Source organism: Falco naumanni, chromosome 1, assembly GCF_017639655.2.
Source record: "Falco naumanni isolate bFalNau1 chromosome 1, bFalNau1.pat, whole genome shotgun sequence".
NCBI lineage: Eukaryota > Metazoa > Chordata > Aves > Falconiformes > Falconidae > Falco > Falco naumanni.
The window spans coordinates 20,325,363-20,352,834 of NC_054054.1; the positions used below are offsets into that span (position 1 = coordinate 20,325,363).

General features: G+C 40.5%; 1 long non-coding RNA gene across 3 annotated transcripts in view; it reads left to right on the top strand.

Moving 5' to 3' along the window:
* LOC121083605 overlaps positions 1-23,505 on the top strand; it is a 30,423-nt gene extending 6,918 nt beyond the window's left edge. Inside the window, exons 4-10 of one of the 3 annotated variants that reach the window (XR_005826427.1) lie at positions 703-896; positions 1,334-1,503; positions 9,122-9,248; positions 9,427-9,490; positions 12,426-13,279; positions 15,047-15,179; positions 16,897-23,505. This is a non-coding gene — a long non-coding RNA (uncharacterized LOC121083605). Of the gene's footprint in view, positions 1-702; positions 897-1,333; positions 1,504-7,304; positions 7,452-9,121; positions 9,249-9,426; positions 9,491-12,425; positions 13,280-15,046; positions 15,180-16,896 lie in introns of those variants that run through there. The other 2 variants (XR_005826428.1, XR_005826426.1) reach the window with 2 other exon arrangements.
* Positions 23,506-27,472: the final 3,967 nt, after the last annotated feature.

Consider the following 27,472-nt stretch of genomic DNA (forward strand, 5'->3'; position numbering starts at 1 on the left):
TGCTCTTCACTATCTTGGGCTTAGCACTTCCACTAACTGAGGAGTGAACCCGCTGTACTCCACTACACCCTGCATTTCCCAGCCCCTGAAAGCACCCTGCCCAACTTCACAAGTTTAACCAAAGCGCCCAGGTCAGAACTCCTTTGACCTGACAGAGAGAGGAGTGTCTGGGGAGACCCCGTTTAGCTGAGCGGAGCTGCCTCCTGGCACTGCCTTGCTGCACTGAGTGCAGGTGGGGTCTGGGGGTAGCAGATGCTTACCTCGGGGAGCTCAGCGCAGCGCCATGGTGAGGCAGGGTGAACCTGGGACAAAAGGCTAGATTTCTGCATGTATTTGAAGACAGAAAGCTGCAGCTACGCCTGCAGGGATTTTGTAAAATCCCTCACAATTGATTAGGTCCGCAGAGGTCCTGACTCACCGACTGGGGGAGCTGCCAAACCTTTGTATGATCCTGTGCCATTTAACTGGAAAATGCTTTTTTTAAACCTATTCACTGAGATCAATTTGAATAGCTTGGCATACGTTTGTTAGGGGGATTTTTGGTTAATTCTCTCCATTCATACCTAAATATTTTGTGCAAGCAGACTGGGAATATAAACTAAGTGCCCCTGGGGCTGCCTGTAAAGACCAGGGTTGAGGGGACAGACAGTACAGTTATCCCATCGTTTTCCACGTACCTCTTACTCTTATCTCATCTTTCAGTCTCCAGATGGATGACTGTTCTGCTGGCAAGGAGAAATGACAACAGTAGCTGGTCTCCTGTTAAATGGAGTCTTGACGTTACTGGCTAATTTCAAGGGTTTAAACATGATGCATCACATTTCATCTGTACTCAAGCTGGTTGAGTCACTGTAACTCCAGTGACCTCCATGGACCTCCTCCTTTTCTGCAACATGGTGAGGTTAAAATTCTTCAGCCCATCTTAAAACCTTTTTTCATTAATTTCTGTGCCCTCCTCTCCTTAGACAAAAGATGCCAAAAAGATTAAGTAATCATAGCCCATAGTACAACCTACCTGTAGTTGATTGCCATTTACCAGCTGACGAGTCCTGGTGTCCTCCATTCTGCAAAAGCAATTAAATTCAGAATGTGAAAAAAAACCTCCTCTCATTTACAACAAAGGAGCTATTGGTATTATCATTTGTGCTGATCCAAGCTGACATATTAAACAGCAGTGTGTGCCTTGGCTTCATGGATTTTTCTAGCTCTACATTTAAAAGAGTACCAGCAGCTCAGCTCATTTCCTAGTTAAACCCCAAATATGTGCTTAGGAAAAGTTTGGGTTGATACACGCTCATCAGAATTGTAGTCTGAGCTCTCCTTTTTCTTTCAGCTTGGCCAACAACAACAGTGTTGTAAATTCCTCAAGGGAAAGAAAATGTCTCTCCTGCTAGCTGGTGAGCAGGTGCTTTGCGTTGTGGACTGATGTTTACTGTATGTTGGTACGAATTTGAGGTCTGCTCAACATGGCGTGCTACCAAGGAATACCAGATATCTGCAGAGGTAAAACATGGTGCTGAGGCATGATGAAAGTCTGTCCTCCCCAGTACTTCAGGCCTCTGAGGCCACCTTGATGCCCTAGACCATTTGCGAGCTCCTAAGGCACTTAGACACTCACTGTCCCTCCATTGTACCTTGTCCCAGACAGAGATCTTCACGGTCGGCAGCAGTGTGATACAACCAGGGAAATGTTTTCCCTGAATTTCTGCCTGGTTCCCAGTCAAATCCTTAATTGCTTTTTGTTTTTCTTTCACTAACTTTTAAATAGGGAAAACGTTAAAAAGGAAGCTACAAAGTTTAGGAAAGTCAGAAATTTTTACAAGGTTAGAACACACTCCTTGTTCAATAATTAGTAAGTTCTAAGAGCTAAGATACACTTCAGTGATAAGGGCTTTGTATCAGAAAACCAATTCATTCACCCTACACAAGGTCTGCTGACCACAGGACAGACTGGCGATCTGTAAAGGTGTACTCAGCAGTCAGGGGTGGTTAAGCCGTGCTGCAGCACAGAGAACTCACACAAGGGCGCTTGCTATCCCTTGGCCACAGGGACACAGAGAGAAGCAGGACTCCAAGTCCCAGCAGTCCTCCTTCATCTCATCCTTGGCCGTCTCCACCAGCAGCATCCGTTGTGGGATGTGCTGCAAGGGGCCTCTCTAGAAAGGAACAGAGCTGAGGGTTACGTGGGCAGTCATTGCACCAGATCACAAACAGAAAATCGCTTTTGGAAAGAGCTAGTGTTGAGCAGGAAATGCGATCATGATTTTTATTAATAGAAAAGAAAGGCAGTGACAAAGAGGTTGAAATAAAGGGGAACAGTTTTGCTGTACTATCTTACTCTCCCCTGTTACAGAAGACCTACCACATTTGTAATTTATAGCTGAACCTTCCAGAGCAAAGCAGGAGACAGGAGCATCTGTCAGTTTTAATAAGGAGAGGCATCCAAGCTCCTGAAGAGAGTCTAAACAAATTTCAGCCCACAACTCGTAACTAAAACAATAATTTTAGTAAACACGTCAAACCATACATCACAAAATGGGAAAAAGAACATGGCAAATGTCGTGCTTCTCTTTAAAATTTATATGCCTGGCTCTGAGGAGGATCCACACAATCCCAGCTGTTTGCACTGAACATGTTATTAGGGCAGTGAGAGTCAGGCGTGTTCAGCAACTGACTCTGCCTTATCTTCAAAGATAAAAGTCTGGTTAATATTGGCCAGGAAAATAGATGACAGTGATCTCCATGTCTCGCAGAGGTTAAGGAAAGTTGGCAGTGGAAGGATCACCTTTTTCCTGGGAAGCTGGGCATGAAAAGCAACCACACACTCAAAAAAGGATACCCACCTTGATCTCTCTGTTACCTACTGTACCGAAAGAACAACTCTAGGAACTGAGAAGCTGAGACTTTAGATCTGCTTCTGCTTTTTCTGACATGTTGCCAACCAGACTTACTATCAGGAGTGGTGGAAAGACAGGTATTTCCAGGCCTGCAGACTATTCAGTGAGCATTTTTTGGCATTGCATTTGGCAGTGTTTTTGCAATATGCTTGTGTGAGCACAGTCTAAGACCTGGCCGGATGGCAGCTCTTTCCCCTAGTTCAGCATGCTGTTCACTCACCGTGGTGCATCTGCCACATACGTCCCGTTTTCTTCTTCAGCATAAACCCCCCATACCCTATTTCCTCCTGGCCCTAGTGTGTCAAAGGGTGCCAGATTGTATTTTTGTTTGTTTTTTCTAGAGGATGTCCCAGTACCCTTCTTTCTCTAACAGGTAATGAGCATAAACCTCAATCTAATATGGCATTTGCTTGGGAAAGCGGTTTGCTCTGCACTTAATTACAAAGAACAATTGTTCTTTGAAAATGTGTCTGTTTGAGAAAAGGTTTTGAGATACTAACGATTTCCATTCCACTTTAAAATAACCCATTTTGTTCAGTTAACAGTTATGATGCATAAATTTTACCTTAATAGCTTAACTGGAGAAGATACAGGTTTACATTTATGGCTGCATAATTCAGAGAAATTTGCAAGTAAGATCAAGTGGTCCAGAATGAACCACAGCAGGGGGTCTCCATCACCCCCTATCTGTTTCCTAGACATTTACTGATAAAGAGCTGCAGGTGAGAGTGTCCAGCAGAAAAGTGGCCATGGCCATGTGAGCGGTCTGGGTGCTGTGGGTGCCCACAGAAGTGATCCTGGTGCATCGCCAGGCTCTCTGACCCAGGCGCTGAAGCCACCAGTGAACTGGGGTTGCACTGTGTGACTCTGCCCTGACCAGCTGGAAGCTGTCATGCAGCCAGGCATCATCCACCAGCTGAAAACAGCTGACTGACAGCCAAGCAGTCAGGAGAAGCTTTTTGCATGGCCTCTCTGCAAAACCCAGTGGTTCTCAGCAGTTGCACCGGCATGTTTAACCCACCTTTGCGGTGGATGCTTACCTACCAAGGCCAATATAATTTTTGGATTTTTTTTGTTCTCCTTACAATTTTCCATGAGGCATTTCTAGTATTTATTCTGTACTTACCTGAACTCATTCCCTCTCAAATTTTTAAGAGATTTCTTTTTTATATTAAAAGTGGGTTTGCCACCTTTCCTATGAACCCAGATTTCCAAGACCCAGAAACCATCCAGAGTCCTGATCTTGTCCCAGGGTATGATCTTGGCTTTGAACTGCATTTCTTCACTTTTTTCATGTCATTTCCTTTACTCCAGGGGAAAGATCTTTCCAGCTTCCTTTCATGACAGGGCTTCTCTGAAGCAAGGATCTGAAACGATTTTTTATTTTTCCTTCTGGCAGTAATCCTACAGATACCATTGGTCTTAACTAGCACAGCTAGTGTAGAAATTGCCAAGAGTTCTGAAAAAAAAAAAAAAAAAAAAAAAAAGAAAGAGAGAAAACCAAAGTCAGCTGACTGCATGTCAAGAGGTAGTTTTTTTTGGAAGTTAACAAAACCTCTGATTTGTAGTTTGGGTGTGTTCCAAATTTATCAAAGCCACATCTTCATTCTAGTAATAAGCTCTACTAAAAACCAAACTCTTCTACCCAAAACTGACTTTTGACTTTCTAACTTAATAGCAGCCTTTCTGAAATCATAGTTTGTGGTACTGATGAGTTCAGAATTAAAATTAAAACCTTATCCTGCAAAAGGGAGCAGTTTTACACATTTCTGTACCCCTTTATAATTAGATGGGGGGAGGAGTATCACAAAATTACCCAACAAAACATCAGATTAAGATGCTGCTATGTTTCAGTATTTAAGAACATAATAAGGGGGAATGGATCTTACCCACCTTCAGCTGATTAGGAGTCAAGAATTAACTATTTGCCCTACACTGTCAGAAGCAGAAATATAGGTACCTCTAGAGACCTCTTTATGTGAAAGCCTATAGAGGGAACTTTTGCCCTGTGGAGAAATAACTGTTTTTCCACTCACTGTAGAGACAGCCAAAACAAGCAACTTGGACTCAGTGCCCAACTTTTAGACGCCCAAACTTAGGTGAGTTGAATGCTGCCCCTGGTTTTGTAGTACCAATTTTTTATTGAGTAATAGTTTCTATTGAAATTATCAGTGGAAGTATTGGTCCTAAACTGGAATATAAGGCGAAGGAGTGAAGACAGCTCCCTTAGATGGAGTGTAAAATGAAGCTTGTGGATATCGGCAGCATGCCTGCATTCATGAAAAGAAAAAGAATCCACTTAATCATATATTCTTTTTTTTCATATATATATATATATATATATATATAAAAACCATGATCTATGAGACAGAGCTAATGTATAAATTTCAAATCCTTAGCAAAAGTCTTTGGTTTTTCCTGGGCTACAATTTATTCAGCACTGCGGAGGAGCATGGCTTCTATTACACATCAAAAGTTTTTCACAGGGAAATACTTGGCTCCAGATTGTTCCTGTTAAAGCCTCACATATTCTGCCAGTGCTCCCTACCTTCTCTGCCCTTTCTGATCTAGAAGCAAGGGATGCTTAGAAGCAATTGTGAAACTTGTGTGAAGAGGCTGACCCATTCCTATGAATAAGGACCTGAAGGGGAGCCGCACACAGGCGGGGCTGCCCTGCTAGGCAGCACGCGTTTCCACTCCACTTCCACAAAGGCATTCCTCTTGCTCCGCAATCCAGCTGCCAGCAAAAGGCCCAGGCTGGGATTTGTGGTGAGGATATTTTGCTTTGACAGCCCAATGTCACTTTGTTTTTACATAATCAGCTCTTTTTGTTATAAGTTGTGGGCTTCAGATAACAGCAGTGAAAAACAATTTCAAGTGGAAGCGGCACCCTGGGTACAGACTGAGACAGAAAACATTCAGAAAAACCAAATAGTTCTTATTTCTTGTAATCACCTGCGTCACAGCAATCAAATGTTGACGAGTGTTTGCTGATAACTTGCTTTGCAGGAAAGATGAAGTGAAAGAGGACAGGAAGAGCGGTTCTTTTGCATTTCTAGTAAGCCTCTAGTTAGGCCCTTCATGGACAGATTTGCCAACAGCAAAAAGTAAGGCAAGTATGTGCAGACTGAAGTGGCTGTAAGCAAACTCACACATGCTTTCGTTGTACTGGGCTTTTGTTTGGAGAACCTTTCCATCTGGATGAGTAGCAGGAACAGGAAAGCATTTGAAGCTGGGAAAGCTACCATGCTGCTGTCTATAAACCACTGATACAATTTTTCTGTGGAGCTGTAAAGAGAATGACATGCAGTGCTTTTTTATTATTTTTTTGCCAGATCTGAGGGCTCAGATGTTTGCAAGCAAAACAAAATAAACTCAGGCATTGAGACTCATTCCTGAAATCTGTCTGGTGGCTGATCCCATGGCACGTACCCCAAACACATGCATTGTGCAAGCTTTGCCTCATGTATACCCTTGGACTGTCATGGGTACAGCAGCACTACTGCTATAATACTGCTAATGGCACCCACTCCACAAAAGGGAAGGTAATTAGCAGAGAAATTACTATTGGTGCAGCTAGAAAAGTAGACAAGTAATCTTTTGGATTTCAGTTCATTGCATCGTTGTTTTCAGACCAGTGCCTAATCTTCCCAGACCCCACTCCATGGCTGTTCCTTTCTTCCTTTCTTTTCTTCTTCCCCCTTTTTGCAGGGACTATGGCTTATTCAGATTCACTCTATTTCTTTCTTCTTAAATGGCTATAGGGCAGCCTTGCTGTTGCCAAGGATATAGTAAATGCATGCGACATCATGCCACCGAAAACAATTGAGCGAGTCACATTCATTCCTGGTGCTGAAATCAGTAAAGCTAGACTGGGAGCAGGACATCTAAGCTACAAAATTATAAAAAGAATTTTTTTCAAAGAAAGTGTTCTTAAAAATAGTTTTTGGGGACAAATGTGCAGTTTTTGCTTGTAAAAGGGTTGTTGGCAAAGGTTTTATTGCCAAACTCAAGTCAGAGCATCGATAAGAGGTAGTAAACATACACTGTTTTGACAAGAAATTAGTAGGCAACATAGCACTGTGGAAAATATTAGACTTTTTTTTTTTTTTTTTTTCTCCCTAACCACAAAGAGCCTGTTAGGAGATTAAGAATCTCCAGCTCTCAAAGGTATAGCTGTTTTACCAAAAATAGTTGTTTTACCGAAATTTAATTAATGAAGAATAATATTTTGGGAACAAGAGAAAACACCTCTGTAGGATGTGGAGTGTTAGGAATAGATGGAAAGTTGCCTGTATAAACAGTTCAGCAACTCTGGGATAAATTATAGGAGCATTTGTATGCATGGTTGCCCATCTGTGTAAAACAAGATGTGCAGCCACACACCAGAATGATGTGCAACTCAGACATGTGGGGCTGATACTGAGTTGATCCAGAACAACAGAAGATCTGTCCCATCACATCCAAGTTTGACCCAAGGAAGTTTAAATAATTCTAAATGAGTAAATAAATAGAGGAGGAGGTGTCACTGAGAGCACTAAAAGGAAACTCGAGGTATGCTATCTACGTATCTGTTTCTGGGTTTGGGGTTTATTTAGGCTCAGCTCAGATTTTGGATTGTTATTTCTCCATCAGAAGTTTTTTTGGCAGTTTTGGGAAGGGTGAAGGCTCAGATCCAGCATGTTTGAGTTGTGCAGCCCAACGCAGTCTGTGGGCATTGGCAGAGGTATGGGGAGCTGGAGGACTTCAAACCAGGGACGCTGTCAAAACGTTTGCCTTCCACAGCTCCCCTCTCGAGTACCAGCTGCAAAACGTCAACACCACCTTCCTTAGAGAACACGATTAATTAAATGAGGCTTAATTAATTAGTGTCAATAAAGCAGATGTAGCAATTATGGTGAAAGTAAATAAATGTACATATTGTAAATTATTATCTTCTCTGCAAAGGATTTGTTCCAAAATCCCTGTGGCTATTCCAGTCCTCCCCACAGTGATATTGGGAATGCCACTGGGGAACATTAAGAGATAAACTAAAAATTGATGAGGAACTAATGTACTTTTATAAATTTATATCACAGAAAAACAAACAGCAAGCATATGTCTTTATTAACCCTTTGTGGACTTGGTGAAATACAACCCTGATGATATTTAATTTCCATATCATCCACACCATGTGCTGCAAATAAGTAAACTATTTAAAGTTTTGGGGGTTACTTGAAATGTTTTACACCTGAAAATCCCACTGAGGCTTTTGAATCATCTACCAGTGTCACCCTTCAGTAGTTCAGGGAGAGAAAATGAGGTGGCTATGGCAATCTAAGCTGTTTGTATGCAGATAGTAATCAACTGTGCATTTATTCTGTGTGTTTACTCATTGGAGCAGATTCTGATCTCATTTACTGTGCTGAGAATTAGATATAACGATGCTAAACTTGGGTTAGTTACACTGAATGTAGTCTGATGTCAGTAAAGGAGAGCATCAGAACCCCAATGATCAAATATACCTCATCTCAGGCAAATGGGACACCTTTTATAACATTAGTAGGTACTGATGCAAAGTAATCCAGAAGTTGATGTCAAGGGAAAGAAAAGGGAAAAAACCTAGTAAGGGAATGAAAGAACAACAACTAGTAATCATGAAGTTATTTATTGTATGTGTCTGTGCAGCTGGTATTCTGCAAAACCTGAATGTGCGTCTGAAAAAGCAAATTTGGAACCACATCAGACTGATATTTTTGTGAGGACATGGGCAGCTTTGAAATGCAGGCTTATTAGGAATGAAATGTATTACCAATCCAGTCAAGACGTTAGACTGTTATAAAGGATTTGCACTGAATGAACTGTCGTACCTTGTAGATATGAGGACGATGCAAACTCAATGTAATGGACACTGTAATAATGACACACACTTTGAAAGAGGCAGAGAGAGAACTTTCTGAGTTGCCTTTCAAATTTTCTTCAGAATTATAAAGAGGACAAATTAAGTTGGGTAGAGATCCTAGCTATAAAAGCAAATGGGACTAATGTACTGGAAGAAGCAGTCAATATATTAAACTAAGAGTACTAGCTGTGAAAGTTAATGTATTGCACAGTAAGTATCGCATTGAGGGGAATAGCTAGACTGACGGAACCCACAGAGGCAGCCACACAGAATCACCTTCTAGTTATTAACAGCTCACAGATGAGATTTTTATCTTTCGCTCAATGCTCTTTTTGCTCTGCAGATAATGACAGTTTTGGTGGAGAGAAAATGGAAGCTGGGATGTGTTTTACTGGAGTATAGGCAGCTCACTAATTCATGCCGTACAGAAGCCACAACTCCTGCCTCGCTGATGAAGTAAATGGATTAAGGTAGGCAGCAGCATATGACCGGGCTGCCCTAAGAGATAAGTTGCAGTCAGAGTGCACTTTCCTTCCTGCCTCAGCCTGTGTGCTTTCCCCCTGCCCCCAATCACACTGATACTGGTTAGCCTTTGTGGAAAGAAAGGTTTCCACGGCCTATGCCAAAATATCTCCTTTATTTCTTCAGGTGACAGCATTTCCTCTGCAAAGGATGGCCAAGGAACCAGCTCTTTATGGATGCGACTTCAGGGGTAAGGCTGTGTCCCACCAGGGGCAGTGCCATGAGTGTACTGCCCTACTAGTATGAGATATTTGTGGATTTTCTGGTTTATGTTGTGAGCTTTGTGCTTATGCATTTCCCTCCTTGCTTTCCAAAAGCCAAGATTTAAGGGTAAATATATCTCTGTTTTATGATGGTGCAGTGAGTCACTAACCTTATGAGATGAATGAGTTTGGCTTCTGTTCACAGGTGAATACTTCTTTACTGCCTGTCTCAAGCAATTTTTGTCTCAGTGAGTAAATGAGCAGTGAAACAAGTAATGAGATAAGTGAAGGTACAAACAGAAAAACAGCTAGTACAAAGTTTAAAAATAATTCTAAAAAAATCTACCTACAGAGTGAGATGTGTGAGAAGAGAGAAGGCAGCCTTTTCCTATGCCCAGCCATAGGATGGAGAATATGTTCAGGCACCTGACAAGGCAGATGGATAATTAGTGCTATGGGTTAGGACCTGGGCAGGCTCTGCTGGTGACCTGGCGGTTGCCTTTTGGCACTTAACTTGATTTGGAAATCCCTTCCTCCTGCTTTAAATAGGTATTGGCAGAGTTGCACAGGTAAGATGATACACACAGGAAGGATCATCTTGCATTAGGGGCTAGGGCAGCAACAAGCGTGCTCATGCTTGAATTTTTTGGATCTGGAAAGGAAAACCTTTAAAAGAACATTGCAAATCCCCCTTTCTAGTTCTCTCAAAGTCTGAATTCTCCCCTTTTAAATGGGACACAGGGCTTTTTTTCCTTCCTCTTCTCTGTCATTTAAAAAATTACTTTTTGTGCACGTTCCAATGCATTTTAGAGGGTTTTTATAAGACAGCTTTACCAGCTGTCGGCTTCCAACTACACTAAGCTTTCTATGATTTGAGCACCTATTCAGGCAATGGTAACTTTAAATTTAATTGTCAATGACAGGTTTTACATAAACACAAAATACAAATAATTTTCAGGGACTTAACACACCAAAAAGTAACCGGCTCTCCATAATGTTACATCCTTTTTGCATAACCTTGTTTTATATTTTGCGTAACATTTAAAAGAGGGGGGAGGGGGGAGCCCTGTAATTAAGGCAGTTGAACAAAATACTCAGATAACAAAAAATTGAACATTTTCTTGTTTGCAGAAAGTCAGATCTTATGACCTCTACTTATGTAAGAATTTAGCCAGGCTGGGGAATGTCAAAATGGGGCTCAGCAGGGTAGTATGGTTGCAGTCCTTGCTACCAGTCCTGTAATAAGCTGAACAGGTTCCATCACCATGTCCTGTACATTTGGCTTAATTGGCCCAGTCTCTCCAAGGAAAGGCAGCAGCATTGATTTACTGCACTGTATAAATGTGTTTATAGCTTGGCACCAGCACATGTATGCTCACTTTTTTCCAATGTGGATTTCAAATAAGCCCTTTGCTCAAATGAGTCTATTAACTTTAAAGTGCCTAAAGCTAAAACTGAATTATGAGAGGCAAGCTTTTGGGGGTTGCAGTCCAAAACAGCTGGGAAAGGCTCCTCGAGTCTTCTGTTAGTACCTGTTGTGATAGATATTTAAGCATCACTGGTGGAAAAATAAGTAAAAGCAAAGCTGGCAGCACACATCACCTCAGCCTGGCCTGCCTTTTACTTTAGCTGGCGCTCAGACCCATCTGATACTACAGGATTATTAGATTTAATATCAGCTCCTGATTTAAGCCAATGTGAAATCAGAATATAACCCATTCCTTCCTCTATTTATGAATTTAATTTCAAATAGTCGCATTTCCCTATTTCTGTAGGGGGTACAATAGACTGGGGAGAAGATCATCTAACCGCGGTCCCTCCAGCAGTCTATTTCATGGGTCTGTTCCAGTCTTCAGTGTTTTAACGAGCTGGGGCACAGTTCCCTTTTCTCTCCCAGCTCAGGGGACTGCACAGAGCTGTTCTTGGAGCCCATCAGTGCTGCCCTGTACGCTGCTAGAGGGGCCGTACCTCTGCTCTGTGCCTGATACTTTCACATGTAACAGCAATTATCATCCCTGCAGGGATAGTTAATCAAGCAGAAAGGTTTAGCGGACCCCTAAGTACAATCCATAATGACATATACCTGCTCAAGATTAGGTCTCTCCAGCTAGGGAATAAGACCGATTTCTAGTTGCTAATAGTGTGACTCTATCTGGAATTAAAATACCCACGGAGGAAAAAAAAGATTTTTAGAGAACAGAATTAAATTAAGGAAAGTAAAATCTAGGGTGAACGTCAGGGGTAAAAAAAGCTATGGTAGTATCTACTAAACTGTGGAACAATTTCCCAAGAAAAGGGCGTGATGGAGTCCCACAGTGTGAAGAATTGTATCAGCATCAGGCACAGACTCAGGAAGGAAATGCCCGAGGAGGCAGCATGGACTGGCTATAACAGTGCAGGCACTATGCATGGCTGCAGAAAGCTGTGCCACCAGCTTTTGTGCAGACATTTGCAATGTAGCAAGTACATGGTGTGTGGGAAGGCACACTAAATGTATACTTATCCTGTATTAAAAACTATGTGTATTTCTCAGGTAGGTAGGAGCTACGTAGTTTGAAATGCTGCCTCCATTTAAACTAGTGGGAATTTTGCAGCAAGCACCAGTGACTCTGGCTGGTATTTTTCTGTCCCATCCTCAGCACATAATCCCTTAAAAATTCTTCAGACCTACAAGCACATGATTTTTCACAACATTGCTATGAGTTAAAACGTTGGTTATTACTGGAGATTTCTGCTTTTAAAAAAAGAACTCTTCTTTTGCTTTTACCTCTAGTATACCAGTCTAATAGGCACAGTTAGGAAACTAGACACAAACCAAAAACATTTCTCTCAATTGTAGGAAGAGAAAAATACAACTGGACTTGCTACAGAATAAGAACTAAATGCATTTCTTTGTTATGTTTTATTTTGCTTTTTTCCCAGGGAGTTTGTTCATAGTTTCTGGTGAATAATGAGGAAGGAAGGATCTCCTGATCTGTAGCTGTCTGGGGAAAACCTTTTCTAGTAGAATTTTTGAGCACGATATTATCACAAGTCATATGCTGCTCTGAAGAAGCATGGCTGCTCTGTCAGTTGGGAACTGCTCCCTTTCCAGTCTGCCGTCCATTACAAAATGATGCCAGCCAAATACTTTTTGCGCAAGTGAAATGTTTATGCGATGACTGAAAAAAAAACCCTGTCTGTGTACCAAGGTCAGGATACGATGTCCCATTCTCTATAGAGATTAGCTCATGTTATCTTGTTTCTGGATACAGCCATGTGAAAAGAGCTGCAGACTTTATGAAGGCATACAATTTTAATTAAAAATTATAATGTGCTGATATCTTATTATAATGCAAGTTGAGCTTGCAAATTTTTGCAGAGTACCTAAATTTAGGGACCATTGCTTTTACTGCAACATTTCTTGGACCTGCTATGATTAGTAAATACTGGCTTGCATAGATGGTCATTCAGATTAAAGGCATTGGGATCAGATGAGGAAAAATTCACTGAACCCATTTTGTACAACATCAGACACCTCAGTCTTTACCATCCAAAACAAAGGCACGGAGATGTACTAGTCATGACCTGCTTAGCTGTTCTCTGTAGATTTTTGTGTCGTCGTAAGAGAAGAACAGCAGAGAAGCTGAGAGTGAGGAAATAGTCCAAACCGACTTGCGACAGAGCAAGTGTGGGAAGCTGAGCGGGAGAGGGCTGAACCAGAACCAGAGCTGTGCAAAAGAAACCACCTCCCATGGCTTGACTACTCCTGGGCCCGGGGAACAGGACTTTTGTAGGTAAGCAGGATTGCTTCAAAGATACATGGTGATAATATCATTTTTTCTTTGTAACATAGAATACGTGGATACCCTAGTTTCTGGCCAACCACTTAGTCCAAGGCACTCACAGTCACCTGTCCCTTGCTCCCTGGTGCCAGCTGTGAGGCAGTACTGACAGACTCTTTTCAAAGTCTCACAGTTTGGATCTGTTCAGGAAAAAAAGTGCCTATTGCCCCTCACCAGATATGCTGGAGGGCTCAAAAAAAAAAAAAAAAGACAAAATAAAGACAGACATGGAAAAAGCAATGGCCATAGCTACCATTTTGGCTTTTCCTTTACTTTAGGATAGACTACTGCCACTTCACAGTGCAGTTCATCTGCTGGAATGAGATTGGTGCCATTTACATTTGTCTTCTATTTTTATATTTGTTATTTCTTACATTTTGGAAAGCTTATCCCCTAATTTTTTTGCTTTTACTTGACTGGCCCCACTTGCATGGCAACCCTTTTCCAGTATTTCCCATCATGTTTCAGAGTGGGTTTAGCCAGCGGCTGGGGAACTACAAAAAGATGGGAGACCCAAGATCTCCCTAGAGCTCTGCAGGTGACTGGGTGACCTGGGGGAGGTTTCTCTCTCAGCCCCACCTACTTTTCTAGTTGTAGAATAGAGATTGGGCTCTCATATTTAAAAGGGCTCAGGATTCTCAGCTGGCAGGCAGTCCTGCCTTCTGCAGTACATCCGTGTGTCCTTTCTCTCTCTCTGGTGTATCCATTACCTTGATATCAAAGGGTTTTCATTGCAAAGAAGTGGGAATTCCTGTTGTTTGTTCTGTTTTTAATATTAGAATGAGATTTCTTTTCAGTTCATCACAAAATCAATCAATCAGTGAAAGATTATGTATGTTATCTCTTGCTCCAAAGGAAGAAATGTTGTCCACTGCAATTCACACACTCTATTAAAAAGTGTAGGCAGACCTTGGAGATACAGCAGCCATGTGTAATCAGCAGAAAAATCTGTCCTGCTTGGCTGAATTGCCTCATGAGAATACAAATGCCAAAATGCTGTGACCCTTGTGAAGTTAGGGCCTCTTGACAGCACACAGTATCTCTTAGTTTGTGGGAAACTGAGGCAATGCTTCAGCAAAGCAGGGACTTAAATCACAGCACCTCACTGCTATGCACAGGTTCACCAGAGATGTCTGATCCAGCCAAAATCTGCATAATCAGCCTGGGACACAAGATGAATAGTTGTGATGGAAGCTGTATCTTTCATTTGCTCTGTATTTTCTGCCTTTTCTTTCTGTTTGTTTTCCTCTTTTTTCTTCCCTTGCAATTGTCAAGGAAGCATCTGTGACTAAATGTTACACATTAAAACCCCGTTGCTGCCTGCCAGAAAGGAAAATGGCATCTTATTTGTAAACAATATGTAATTGTTATTGCTGTCTTGTTGCAAGTTATGCCCTTGACAAATTATAGGGACTTATTTAGTAGCAACTGATGCTGAGGAAAAGCATTGTAACTAAAGCAGAAAATTAACTGTTGTGTTATCTTTGGGAAATGCAATGCACTGTTTCAAACATCGTAATACAAATGCTTGGTATATTTTGCTCTTGGATGTGTTTGTGGTCAGTTCAAGGGAAAAGTACAACGTTTTTCCATGCTTTTGTCTGTGTGGCTCAGTGTTGGAGTCATGGATGTTCAGTTTGGTGAAACACACAGAGGTGCTGAGACAGCACCTGTCCGATAGACATACTGGTCATAATTCATATTTCATTTCACATACAGGCCTCGCAGCAGCGATGGAGACTTGGGTTCTAATCAAGATAGCACAGCTAAACTGGTCTGAGTAACAGACATACTGCAAATGGAACACCATCTTGGATAATGCCTGTAGGTCCAATGCTGACATGTCATACCTGTAAGTACAATTCCTACCTTAGATTGGCACCCTCAACACCTATACTGGCAGGCAAAACCACCAACGGCCACTTACAGATTTTTGTTGTTTTTTTTTTAATGTTTCCATGTTAATGCATTTTGTATTTCCTTCTATTTTATTTCTTTGGGGTTTGTTTTTATTTTGTATTTTGTTTAATTAATATTAACAGATTTTTACAAAGCAAATCAGGAAACACAGAAGAGGAGCACTCACCACAGTTCTGTACTGTTGGAAATCTGGTGTTGATTTCTGCACGCTAGCAAACCCCCTCTCTCAGTAATTTAGCTACTATTTTTCAGTTACCTGCTATTTATCCAACAAGTGTTTTATGTTAGTGAACATAATTTCTCCCCTCACAGTTCAGAGGAAACATATACATTTTTTTCATAAATTATGGAAGCATTTTATAAAACGTTGGGTAAAATAGTATACAGAACTGGTGGGAGCTAATGTAAAGTTATTATCCTTCTTGCTTATCCAAGAGGGTTGAGACCATAATTCAGAAGAAGTGAAAGCCCTGATCACAGAAGTTTATTATTAACTACAGTACTATAACCAAAATTCACAGAAGAAAAGAGCTCTGAAAAAAAGCTGTAACAGAGTTTTTGCCATACTTTCCACCTTGTACTCTTACTAATTGTCCTGTTACTATAAGGATCCCTTTGAAAGTCTAATAAGCTTTTTATTTTAAAAAATATCCTAAGGTAATATGCATAATTTAAAAATACTTAACTTATAATTTAAAATTATTATAGTAAAAGAAACTGACTTTGGACGATGTGATTTTTCCCAAGAGCTGATATTAAGTCTCTGGCATTCCAAAATAAGGCTGAGTGAAATGCTCTCATTTCCATCTTGCCTTCATCTCTTAATAAACCAATGCCCCATATGATTATAATTCATTAGTTGTACTGTGACAGTACCAAACCACTCCCTTCCTAGGGTAGAAACTGTCAGATGAGGTCCAAAACCCTCTGCCCACACATCACAAGCACATGATGAGAGCTGAGTGCTTAGGGTCAATATAGCAAAGCTTCATCTGTGCAAAAACCACTGGAGACCCCCTACGCGTATCTTGGTCTCTCTGAAACAAAGCCCTGAGCAAATGCAGCTCTGTGACGGCAATCTGGGAAATACGGGATAGTACAGAGTACATTGTATTTATTGCCAGCCGACCCATGTCATCCTCTCTGTTAAAACTCTCCTTCTCTACATTGCACCCTCAGAATCATTTTCTTGCTAACAGCTAATGCTTCAGCTAGCAAAGAATGTTTCTTTTATGATTCTGAGGTGATCTACAGAAAACGTGCATCCTGCCCAAAATGGTCTGCCAGGTGAAACTCTTCAGAGAACCTTTTTCAGGGAAGGCTCTGGGAATGCTCTAGTTGGGAGCTAGGCACATCTCCTGGGCTGCCATATGCACACTTATTTTCATATTGCAGCCTTAGAATCTCTTCAGTTTTGGATTCTGAGGCTGGAGGGGTCGAGGCAGGGAAGAGGCTGCAAAGTTGCTTTCTGGATTGCAGATCTAGATTTTACAAAATATTCCTCTAATTTCTACAGCAGGAAGGAGGGTCTAACAAATTTCCCTTTAACTGGACTTCTAACTTAAAAATCTACATAGAAATAGCAGGTCACCCGTATAAAATTTGTTTTCTAAAGTATTTATTTCTTCTTCTAATACACTTTTCTCCAGATTACTGATTTGAAAAGAGCAAACTGTAATCTCCGTTTAACCTCTGGAAATATCGACATATGCTTTAATGTAGAAGAAAATATTCTGACTAATTTTAAAAAGTAAAATACAAGCAGAATGCAGAATCATGTTTGCCCATCGCATCTTGCTTGTCCTACACAAGGAGCAGCGACTGGTGATGCTGGATCTTTTTTTCCCAGAGAAGGGTGCTGGATGCAAGATGTATGTAACAGCCTGGTGGGGTACTTTGGATAATGATTAAACAGCAAATGAGCACAGTGCTGCTTACTGACTTTTCAATGGTAAATTTGGCCAAGACAAATTTCAGGAGTCTGGAAGCCAAGTTCCTTAGATCTCGTTGGCAAGAAAAGAGGCTAATACATCCATCCTTTATAAAAAGGTGGCTGTGAAGAATTTGTCCATGCCCTCCCACTGGTGAGAAATTTCCATATGCACTCTATAGCAGTCAATGTCATTATACCACATAGACTGTAACTGAAACTAGTGGTGAAGCTTGTCTTTATTAAGACTGATCTACTATTAATAGAATATAAATATGACTGAGTGTAATGGCTTAAATCCCTGACAGCCTCAGGTTTGCCAACAGTGGATTTCCATGCGTTTTCAGCCGGGAATTGGGAACATTGGCTGAGCACAGAGCATTTAACATGCCGCAGATGGTGCCTCAAGATTTCCTGTGCACACGTGCGCAGAGGAGCAATGGTTGGGGAAAGCTTTGTTTTTCCATCTTCCTCAAGACACTGGTGGAAGAGGAATTCTGCCTGTTGTACTCAGGGTATCAAGCACTTTGCAGAGGTCCTGTAAAGACACCTCATCACCTTTGCCGTAACACCTCATAGTGCCTTGTTAGCTCGTCTCTTTTTATGGTCCTGTAGGTAAAAAGGTTCATCTTTAAATATCCCTGAGGCTACCAGCAAGAAACTATTGAACTGCATAAGAAAAAACTTGAATACAAAAACAGATGCATACATTTGCTGTGGGGATAAACGAGTTATGATACAGGGTGAAACTCTGCTCCAGCTCTACTGAACGGCAATGCAAAGCAGTCCCAATGCAGCCAGAAGATTTCTGAATTGACGCCAGGCTGAAGGAGAGCAGCATTTGTCCTAGGATTATCATCAGGCCCCTCACAATCACATTTTCACTTATTCTGCATGGATGGGGACTTGTTGACAATTCCCTGAATTTCAATTTGGAAGAAAGATTTTCATGTTTGACCTTGTATCTCCAACGCCATGTGTCTGCCTGCCTCGCCCACACACTTTATATCAATCCTGTTCCCTTTCATTTAAGTTACATATGATGTAAGCTATAGTAGCAATGCCTGTTCTTTTTTCTGTTTTGTTTTTGGCTTAGAGCATTACCAAGTGGTCCTGGATTTTAGTTTCTGCATTCACTTCATTGTTTTTATAAAACTGCCTCGGCAAATTTGGATGACCGATAAGGGTTGAACTTTCTCTCACCCTCAGCTGCTCTGATCGGAATTTTTAAAATCCCTTTGGACTGAACAAATGCAGAAGATATTATTGACAATTTTCAAATAGTTAAAAGATTTTTCATACATAAATACTCAGAAGCCAGAGTTTTATCTGAACCTAGTCTAAATGCTCTGAGAACTTTTGAAGGCCCCATAAGTAGGGAGATACCTTTCTTACCTTCATGAGGAGGAGGGGGCAACTCCTGGCAGTGGCAACAGCATTGCTCACAAGAGGCTAATGTGTGCTTTCCCCAACCACTGGCAGAAGACAGCCCAGGGCTAAATATATTGATATCCAATTAGTACCTGAAGTACCTACTCATAGTGACAGAAGTCATGTGTGGGCCACACACGGGTGCTGTGTGGTACCCAGCTGAAGCAATGGGTATCCCTCAGCATCTTCTTTGTAAAACTTTTATGTTCTAGTAAGCCATTAAAACATTGATCATCTCTAATTTTGAGATGATAGTCCTCAAAGTCACAGGAGGATTAAAAGTGAGAGAAACAAAGACATTACCAAGAAAGCAGCTGGGTACTAAATTGCCCTGGAAGGCATTAGGAATGACAGATGCTCAGTCTAAAAAACAGTGGCTAAGAAAGGAAACTCATAGATAGGAATGAAGGGTTACCTTGACAAGAGCAGCTTAGCAATTTTTGACTCTGCTGTGATTTGCTTTTTTTTCCCCTATCACGTTTGAGACACCACTGCCATGCGAAAAAAAAAGGGGGGGGGGGGGGGGGAAGCGCCAAGTTATTTCAATGTAAGCATGTTAAATAACTGGCATCTTTCCTGAAATCTTGTAACATGAATTGTAGCTCTATGCAATTAAGTCAGCTGGGTTATAGTATCCTGCAAAATTAGACATCTATAATGGGAGTGTTGACAAGTCTTTCAGTGTAGCAATGCAGTTGTGCCCACTCAGAGAATGAAGCAAAGCTCCTGAGAAATAATTAGAGAACATTTTGGTCAGCTTGTGATGCAAATAGGATTTTTTCAGGTTATGCAGAAATAAACTGGAAACCCACAGAACATCAGCAAAAAAAGACTAAAGTAATGAGACTGACTGATATTTGTCCAAATGGACCTGAAAGGAAAAGGCTGGGAGGAGAGAGGACAGGAAGGTTTCTGAGTAGCTGTAGTTCAGGAAAATACCTCTCTCCTCTCCATCTTTCTGATGTTTTTTATTTTTGTAGTCTGATGATGGAGACAAAACTAACCCATCTTTTCAGTAATCCTAAATCTTTCTCCTTCATTTGGAAAAATCATGCCAATTATGGCTTCAGATTCACGTTTTACTAATTCAGACTCTTGTTAGAGAACATCATTTGCATATTCAAATGTGTTATTTTCACTAGTCTGTGGCTATATTCTGTGTTAAGCCAAGCTTTTCTTATGTTATCTTGTAACAGTGCTACACGGAGTCTGTTAGTTACATAGACCATTTCCAATTTGAATTACTGAGAATTAAATTCAACCAACCTCAAGGAAATCAGCAGAGACCACCTAGATTTAAACAGATCTATCTGACACAAGAATACGTTATACTGTAATCCAGCTCCTCAAGTTCACCATTGACTGAAGGACATTTAGAAAAGCATTCCCTCCAACTGAGCATACTAATTCCCAAATGAAATACATCCTCTTTTTCTGACCATCAGTATTTCATCATGTCAGCAGAAAAAGAGGGCAACGATAATATTGAATAACTATATCCAAGAGTTAACACTCTCATGGCGTACCTTTCATACTAGCTAGCTCAATGCTTCCAACAGTTTTTGAACTGTTATATTTTGCTTCAAGGAGCAAATTTAGTGCAAAAATACAGAGGGAAAACAAGTATTTAAAAATTGATGTATTAACTGTTGATGTCTATCTAGCAAAGCAATCTTTGGTTATTTGGTCAACATGATAAATTTGGGAAGTAGCTGGCCTTCAAGGGGACACTTGGGAAAACAGTCAAACTTAAAATCAAGACTTCAAAACCTAAAAAGCCTAAGCTACAGGGAGGAGTCAAGTCATAAAATCTCTTTTTTTCTCTCCTTTCCTGGTCTTTCTCGTACAGCCATAATTTTCTAAAGGTGTATTTTGAGCATTTCTACACCTGCAAGCATTGTGGACAGAATGAATGGGTGAAGGAAATGTATTTTAACAATTAGCCCATACATGGTGGTCTTCTCCTATTCAAAAGGTGCAAGCTTGAAAACTCAAAAAAGGTCTGAAGTAGATACAGCCACAAGGTGTAAAGACAACAGTGATGTTTAAATCACTATTATCATTTTTTGTGTATACTGATGTTTAAAACAGTATTGTTTAACAATATAGTGTATTTTCTAACATACCCTCAAGTCCCTGATCAGTGCTTAAGCCACTTGAAGGGATTATTCAATTTTTTAAATAATTTCTGCAGCTAAATGAGGGAATCCCATGTTGGCTGCATAAGCATTCTTGCAATTGCTCGTAGTCTGAGTTGCCTGATTCTCTATTTCACGAACCATTGTGAGAGAAAAAATGATGTGCTAAAGGTGTAACCCAGCAATGAATCAGTAAATAGCTGTTCCTCTGAAGATCAGCTCATTAAGAAGCAGAAATCTGAATGAAATAAGGTTCCTGGGGAGTCTGTGGCACCAGACATGCCAAAAAGAGAGGCATGAAACCTTGTTATATGCCATGACGAAGCAAAAGGAATTTTTACCTAACCAGGATTCATGGTTAATATTCTGCTCTTGTGCTTTGCTTATTGAAGCCCCAGCGTGCTTTTGTTTATGATCTGGTTCTTGTTCAGCACATTTACATGCAACCGACTGTTCAAGTGGCTCAGTCACCTCTGGTACAAAATGGAGCTGAGCTGAAATGCTAAGGCTGGAGCTTTGTTTGCAACGTGAAGAAAACTCAAACAAAAATAACAGATTCTTTTTTGCTTTGCTTTGTTTTGACAAAAGCCTTAATGATAGCTTCCTTATTCAATAGAACAATGTACGGATATATTACAGCTGGTTAAAAGACTCCAAGATTATTTTGGATTTACCTAACCTTTTTTTACCTTTAATAAAGTTTGCTAGTCAGAGATAGCTGCATTTGTTTAACTTAGCAATACACAGCAATATTCACAGCTTAATTAAATACTTCACATGCCGATCTCTAATCATGATACAGAAATACCAAAACCAAAAATTAAACAACCTTAACTCCCTTAGCCAATTTTCTGGAAAAGAAGAGTAAGCTGTGTTAAGACATACGGCAAGCAATCATCTCTGCAAAACAGCAAACTAAAACACAGCAAGTACTACAGTGTGTTAAGAGGCACTGTCCTTTTCGCACAATATATTTAAAAACACACTCTCTCCACAAGCAGCAGGTATGCAACTTAAACAGTCGGACCCAGGTTTTAATACATAACGTAACTACAGTGAGTTGGGAGAATGGCAGGAAAGGGCATGAAATACCATGAATTAAAATTGCAGTTTCCAAAAATATCTTTTTAATCATTAGCTTTTAAGATAGAAATTTATGAAGACTGACAAATAAGGAATTAATTGAGAATGCCTGCTGCACTAAGATGTGTCTCTGCCAACATACGCGTAAGTAAAAATAGGTGTTAAAATTAAGTTCAGTTGAATTAAGCACCCATTCTAGCTGGAGTGATTAATGAAGCCATAGATTTAGTTGCTGTAAATCTGCCAATGTTTGGCAGGGTTTCCCCCCCCCCACCTCTTATTTCATGGCTCCGTTACCTAATCATCCTGTTGTGATGTATGCAAAAGAAGCATCTATTATTTTTGTGCTCAGCACAAAAAAAAAAAATCTATAGAAGCTACTATATATTGTTACTTGGGGCATTTCACAGATACTATCCAACAAGTGAACAAAGACTATAATTTCAAATAACAATAGTTCTATCTCAACCAAGTTCTCTGCTATGGTTATGTTGTTATTCATGATAATCCTGGCTTCACACACAAGACAGAATGGCAGTGCAATGGTACAGTGATCTATTTGTTCATATTTTGCTATTGCATATTTGAAAAGGTCAGACCCGAATAAAACTGCCAAGATACGATATTCCTCTGAGAGGAAGAACATGGTTTATGTGTCTCAGCTTTGCCAAAAAACTATGGAAACCAATGTTTCATTTTGTGAATAAAGATGTAGGCACAAATACTGCCTCAAGCAGGGTGAAGACCACCCTTGGGCAGAAGTGTTTAGGAGTTGCAGTGGTGAAAGGTTGGGGTGTGCTTTGTTTTGCAGAACATTTGGGTGTGTATAACAGGCCTGTCTAAACAGAATTGGTGTGTCTGATGGCTGATCCAATATTCCAAGGAGGTCCTCTATTCAGAACTTGTTTTCCTTCCACACTTACCCTACTTTGTGTATTGTGCTAGATTATACTGGTTTCATAAGTGGCAGTCACAGTTACTGTCCATCTGGATATGTTTTGAAGCTCTATAAAGTTTTAACAACTGTGAAAGGGGAAAAATACTAAGTATGCAGCCAGTCTGAAGCGGTTATCTCAAGATTTAACCTACTGTCGCCAGGAAGGCACAAAGCACACTTCACAGTCAGTGTAAAACTTATTTAAATCTGTAACCTTAATAATACAGCAAAAAGCGTTCTCTTATGAAAGAAGAGATTATATCTTTGTATCTGTAATCTCTTAATGAAAATAGTTACAATATTAAAGTCACACTAACATCTCTATACATTCAACCTTGTGATTCAAGGCATGTATAAATGAATCAGATACTTGGTTAACTCTTCCACTTGTCCTATTGCTTGCTTTTTAATAAGGAGATTTTATGCTTTTCAATATCCTTTAATAAGATTTTCATTTGCTATAATTTATTCTCATGCTATTCATTATGGAATGCCAATCAGTTCTCAAAATGTTTGTACATGCTTGTCATGGTTTTTTTTTCACATTTAAAGAGTCCTCTTTCCTATTTCGCATTTTTCAGTGCTTAATTTTATTTTTTTTTTAAAAAGCACTAACAACAATATAGAAGATAAGATTAAATTTCATACACATTTCATGACAAAGAACTGTTGTTACCAATGAAAAAAATGTGATATGTGATCAGACAACCCATACCAATAAATATTTGGAAAAATTTCAGACAGCTTGAACAGATCTTTATTACTGGTATTTGTAATTCCACATGTCCTGAATGCCACATCCCAATTCCTGATATTTCCAGCAAATGCAGCTTTCAGTTCTCAGACTTTACTGGCTGAAGAGTCAGACCCCAATTCCACATAATAAAATTCCCCAGTAGATTCACGAGCACATTACAGTAAGTAGAAATAAAAATAGATAATGTCCATTCTTTGCAAAAAGTGTGCACACAGAGAAACATTTTGGTAAACCCACATACTATGTTAGTAACCTCCAGATTTTCCTTTGGGAAAAGAAAAAAACTGTTACCCCAGGCTAACTTACCCTGTGGATCTTTAACTCCTACCTCTATGATGATAAATATCTGTTTTCAAAAATCTGGCTAGGCAAGAGCTTGGTTCTGCAAATAAAGTACTCGGGTGCACATCCTGAAGCTGTGCAATAGGCCTTTTGAAGTCGGTAAGGTTTAGACTGGTCATCTTTAAGTTTACAAGTAGGCGGGTACTTGTGTCAGGGTCAAAGGGACACATCAGGGCTTTGGAACCACATCTCTCTCAAAACCACTGCCTTCATGTCATCAGATAATACACAGCTTAACTATTTTCCTGTAGAGAGCCTAGGTAGTCGCGTACCGCTCAGAAATGAGCAGCACTGTACTTTATAGAGTAGAGCCGGGCCATCACACATGACTGCATAAAAGCACAGGACACTCACCATCACTTTTTGTTCACCCCAGCCCCTGGAACTGCCTGCTGCAGGTGCTGGCACAGCTCAGGGCTCTGCTGGGCTCCTGCTCCAGGTCAGCAGAGCCTGGGGGCAGGCAGAGCTCCTGCCAGCAGGATGGGACAAGCAGGCTTCCCATGGATGGTGGGGGACTGCAGCCCACAGCTCCCAGTATCTAATTGTAAACCCATTGCATTTGGGACAACACAAATGAGTGGTGTACAAGTGTACAGCCAGCAGTGCCAGGTCTGTGCTATGCTGAGGTTCGCCAGTACAAGAAGAGATTTATTGGTACAGCATGTCCAGCTGGATCTCAAAGCTGGACCTGTCGTGCCTCCCTGCTCAACGAGCGGTACAAAAGGATGTGGAACATGCCAAGTCCTGGCCCCCAGTGTACCAGTACCCTGCCCCATTACTCCAACCTTCATTCAGCTCCAAATCATGCTGTCACCCAGGTTTGCTTTCAGGTTGTGCTTTTTTTTGGTCCCAATGTATTGATGAATACATGGTAGAAGAGAAGCCAAATTACACAAAACTGTCTTGTTCTGATATATTGGGCAGTTAGTTACCATCAGCCCCCAGAGCAAAATAATACCTGGGCTGAGAATACTGTCAGGGCTCTTCACACAGCAGCTGAAACTGTGCCTGCAATTGCAAGTGTGATTTAAGTCTCTCTTGTTCATATACAGCTTTTTGGTACTTCATCCCTTGGCTATCCCAGATAGGCCAATAAATTTTTTTCGTTGCCATTTGTAAGAGAGGATTAAACCACATCAGGCTGGAATAAAACTCTCTTTCTGGGGGAGGGGGCAGGGGGTGGGGAAGTTACTGCAAAACTATCATAGGGCAGAGATGCTATTACAACAGTGAAGGATTTTTCCTGTAGTTTCTTAGTACCCATCTGCAATAAATTTTTATGAGGGTTTAGAGGAAATAGAGGCCTAGGCTAACGGCTAACCAGCAGGTTCAGTGGTTTGGAAAGCTGTGCAGCGTAGTTACTGGCAAATCTTTGTTTTATCCATCCTGACAGGTTCTGCCATATTATACAGGTATTTATTTTTCTAATGCAATATTATAAATCATTGTCAGGTCATCAGCATTCCCACAGTCTTCCAAAGTATTTTTGTGTCTGCCAAAGGTTCCCACTGGACCTATAGGCCTATAGAATGCTATATAAGCTCCTTTAATGGAGCATGTAGTGCTGAACTGTGCTCTGCTGCAACATTCCCGCTCAGAGGAAGAAGTATAAGGAACGAGGTGGTCCCAAGAGTTGTAGCTTAAGGATACCACGAGACTTGTATTTAAGACCACCTCTAGTAATAACATGTCTTAAATCATCATACCAAAGTAAACCAATGTTTTACTCTAACATAAGCTTTTTTTCGTTTCACCATTTACTTAAAAAAGGCTCATCAATTAATTTGGTTAATAAGATGCTAAGTCATCCTGTTATTGTACTGCACATGCTATAGAGTCTTAAATCCAAATGTTTCTTATGCATTTGCAAAATAAAAGCTCTTCACTCCTCTATGTTAAGCAAGTCCCATTGGTTCCATTTTATTTATAGGGGAGCCACAAATAAGGTTATTTGCCTAAGGTCAAATTTAAAATTTGTATGAGGATCCCAGGGTAAAGTAAGACACCATCAAGAGACTCGAATCTCTGCCAGCCGCCAGAGGACCAGCCTCCAGCTAAGAATAACTGGAGTGCAGTGTCTACTGACCACACGTCTTCCTTTGCCTCATTGTTCAGCCCAACGTGAGCCACCTTTCTTTTGCTTTGGGTGAATGAATGTTTTCCTTCTTTCCCTAAACTGTGGTGGAGCACTTTAAAAAAGTGTTAAAATAAATAAATTGAGTTTACTCATTATTTTGTGAGAATCTTACTTATCTCTAGGAGCTGAAATTATTGACTCTACCAGCTAATAAGACAACAAAAGCCCCAATAAATAGGAAATGGCATCTCAGATGCCGGGGTTACCAGCATCATACAGTGTTGCTTATGCCACACTGCAGCAATGCCACAATGCTCTTGTGCTGCCCTGCTTTGCTAAAGATTAGGAGATCAAAGCTACAGCCATGCTAAATGATTTGAAGTAAAACAGGCCCTTTATTTTCTGACCATCTCAAGGGGTTTTGAAAGCAGGAGGAAACAAAGTGACAGTTAATGAATCTAGGAGGGCCTGACCTGAGGATAAGGTTAAGTGGTATAATAATCTCCATACTGAACTTGGTGCTGTATAGCAGCTTCCCCTAATGTACTTGGTCACTAGGTGAACCACTGAGGGAACTCACAGATTTTCTGCCAATACCATTCAGAGCAAAGCTTAGAGTTCTGTTAAACATAGGAACCCTTCCCTAAAACCCTCTCCTTTTTCTTCATTAAAGGCTACTTTCCTCCATGTTACCCTCACTGATAACCTTGCTGTATTTCTTATTCACTTCTGTGCACTGTCCTTTCTTTAGTGCTTTTGCCTCCAAAATCTATCACATTTTCTAAATCTAAAGCATTTCTTAGATTATAGGCTTTCTTCATTGAGAATCAAAAAGCTAATGCATAAGTTCTCTTTGTTTGGCTTTGTTGTTACGGAAGGGAATGGTCTGGCTGAAGAACTGTTTCTTTACAGCGAGTGCTGGATGGGCATATCAGGCAGATTTTTTTTTTCTTTTTTGAAAGAAAGATAAAACTACCTAATGAATTACAGTTTCCCTAGGTAATGGCCTCATTGTGCTTGTTGTTTAGATCAGCACACACAATATTATCCACAAACCTCATTAAAGGAAAAAATGTTTTAATGTCCTCTCAGAGACATTACACATATCTTCCCAGTGCAGGAAAAAATAGCTGAGCTAAATATGGAATTTCTCTGAAATAAGAAAGAGACCGTTTTGTTTCCAACACATCCCAATTCAAGCCAATCATACTCTTGGTATACCATTGGGTTAGAGAAGCTCTTTACCTTGCAAGAATAACACTGACTTACTCTTACTGACATACAATGGTATTTCAATATGTGGAGAAGAAATAGTCATCCAATTAAGAAAAAAAAAAAACAAACAACAAAAAAAAACCCCAGTGAATAGAGGTACGAAAGCTTATCCTGCTGAAGACAAAAAGTGAAAGGAACTCTACTCATGCCTCATACAGATCTCTTCGCTAAGCAAGATGACAGATTTAGTGTCATCAATTCAGGATGATGTATGAAGCATAACAAAGTCACTACATTGAAATACTATATGCTATC